Source organism: Alosa alosa, chromosome 8, assembly GCF_017589495.1.
Source record: "Alosa alosa isolate M-15738 ecotype Scorff River chromosome 8, AALO_Geno_1.1, whole genome shotgun sequence".
Taxonomy (NCBI): domain Eukaryota; kingdom Metazoa; phylum Chordata; class Actinopteri; order Clupeiformes; family Clupeidae; genus Alosa; species Alosa alosa.
The window spans coordinates 22,560,105-22,562,604 of NC_063196.1; the positions used below are offsets into that span (position 1 = coordinate 22,560,105).

Sequence of the window (2,500 nt, forward strand, 5' to 3'; positions counted from 1 at the left end):
GTCATCCAGGTTTTGGTCAGACATCTGACTGTAAGCCAGGTTTGAAGAAGACTGTGTGCGATCCAGGTGCAACCTGAAGGCCAGGTTTGTAAAAGGTTTCAAGGGTGTGATCCAGGTCGGAGTTGGGTACCTGATCGATGGGATATCGGCCATATTGGCACCTGTGCTGCAGTGAGACCGAGACAGAGAGCTGGATGCTATAGAATGCTGCTGTTGGGTCAGGTGGGACAGAGAGAGGGAACGAGAGAGAGAGAGAGAGTAAACGAGAGAGAGAGAACGAGAGAGTGAACGAGAGAGAGAACGAGAGAGAGAAAGAGAGAGGAACGAGAGAGAGAGTGAACAAGAGAGTGAGTGAACGAGAGAGTGAGCGAGAGAGTAAGAACGAGAATGAACGAGAGAGAGAGAACGAGAGAGTGAACAAAAGAGAGAGTGAATGAGAGAGGAGCTTGTCTGTGTCTGTATTCGAGTGTGTGTGTATGTGTGTGTGTGTGTGTGTGTGTGTGTGTGTATGTGTGTGTGTGTGTCTGTCTGTCTGCCTTCGAGTGTGTGCATGTTTGTATGTGTGTGTGTGTGTGTGTGTGTGTCTGCCTTCGAGTGTGTGCGTGTTTGTGTGTGTGTGTGTGTGTGTGTGTGGGGCAGTGGTATCAACGCCACCTGACAATTAGGTTGCCTGGGTTTGATTTCCGAATCACCGTTACGACTCTGTGTCACTTTTGGAAAAAAACATTTGCTAAATACCTGTCAACTTTCTTTCTCTGTCTCTCACTCTTGCTCTCTCTCTCTCTCCCTCTGTGTCTGTGTGTGTGTGTGTGTGTGTGTGTGTGTGTGTGTGATGCTCCATCAGCTGGCAAGCAGACAGGAAACGCTGCATCAGGTGACAGCTGGACAGGAGCTCCAACAGACAATCCCCCCTGTCCCTCTTTAACCCCTCCTCTTTCTCTCTCTCTCCCCTGTCCCTCTTTCTCAAACTCATTAACCCCTCCTCTATCCCTCTCTATCTCTCTCTCTCTCTCTATCTCTATCTATCTATCTCTGTGTATCTCACTGTAGCTAAAGGCTGGTTATCAATGGATAATAACAGCAATGGCAGTAGTGGTGGTGTTGATGTGTACTAGGTGATATGGCCTCTGGTGCTTCTTCACCATGGTGTGGGTGTAGTTAACCAGGGGGTAAATAGTAGCCTTTCAGGTGTCTTTGATCCATGTGACGGTCCAACAGTTGGGCTCTCAACCCCCTTCCTCTCCTCTTCTGCCCCTCCCTCTCTTCCTGAAGAACATTAACCACCTGCTTCTTCAGAAATCACCCATATCATGAGGGGCTTCCAGGGGGTCCAGTGGTCAAAGATCTGGCCTTCCCAGTGGAACACTAAATGCTTGTGTGCTAAGTCCCGGGTTCTTCCAGAGGGATCGGCCCTGTGGCTAGCTCTCTGGAAGGCCCTGTGGCTAGCTCACTGGAAGGCCCTGTGGCTAGCTCACTGGAAGGTGGTGTGGGTAGATCATAAGCTAAAGGACTATTAATAATGATTCTGGGTTTTAGTAATACAGTACAGTACAGTTTAACAACCTTTGTAACAATATGGAACACCATGCACTTATATGTTGTACATACAAAACTACCATTCATTATTTATCCATTAAATTGCTTGTAGTAGAGATCAACAAAAGTGGTTGTTTTGTGTACTAGGTGACTGTTAACCTGCTCTTTCATTTCCCCATGCACTTACCTTGAGTAGAACTTCAATAAGTTGGTTAATGTCAGGGTGTCAACCGTCCTAAACTTCACCCCATGGATAAGTTGGTTAATGTTAGTTAGTGTGTCAAGAGTCCTAAACTGCACCCCATGGATAAGTTGGTTAATGTTAGTTAGGGTGTCAAGAGTCCTAAACTGCACCCCATGGATAAGTTGGTTAAGGTTAGTTAGGGTGTCAAGAGTCCTAAACTGCACCCCATGGATAAGTTGGTTAATGTTAGTTAGGGTGTCAAGAGTCCTAAACTGCACCCCATGGATAAGTTGGTTAATGTTAGTTAGGGTGTCAAGAGTCCTAAACTGCACCCCATGGATAAGTTGGTTAATGTTAGTCAGGGTGTCAAGAGTCCTAAACTGCACCCCATGGATAAGTTGGTTAATGTTAGTCAGGGTGTCAAGAGTCCTAAACTGCACCCCATGGATAAGTTGGTTAAGGTTAGTCAGGTGTCAAGAGTCCTAAACTGCACCCCATGGATAAGTTGGTTAATGTTAGTCAGGGTGTCAAGAGTCCTAAACTGCACCCCATGGATAAGTTGGTTAATGTTAGTCAGGGTGTCAAGAGTCCCAAACTGCACCCCATGGATAAGTTGGTTAATGTTAGTCAGGGTGTCAAGAGTCCTAAACTGCACCCCATGGATAAGTTGGTTAATGTTAGTCAGGGTGTCAAGAGTCCTAAACTGCACCCCATGGATAAGTTGGTTAATGTTAGTCAGGGTGTCAAGAGTCCTAAACTGCACCCCATGGATAAGTTGGT

At 46.5% G+C, this 2,500-nt stretch overlaps 1 protein-coding gene across 5 annotated transcripts in view; it reads left to right on the forward strand.

Moving 5' to 3' along the window:
• The window catches only part of eya4 (EYA transcriptional coactivator and phosphatase 4), a 79,125-nt gene that overhangs the window by 19,715 nt on the left and 56,910 nt on the right, over positions 1 to 2,500 (forward strand). Inside the window, exon 1 of one of the 5 annotated variants that reach the window (XM_048250292.1) lies at positions 865 to 874. The exons of the other annotated variants lie outside the window; for them this stretch is intronic. The gene's annotated coding sequence lies outside the window, so the exon portion shown is untranslated. Of the gene's footprint in view, positions 1 to 864; positions 875 to 2,500 lie in introns of those variants that run through there. 5 annotated transcript variants of the gene reach the window in all.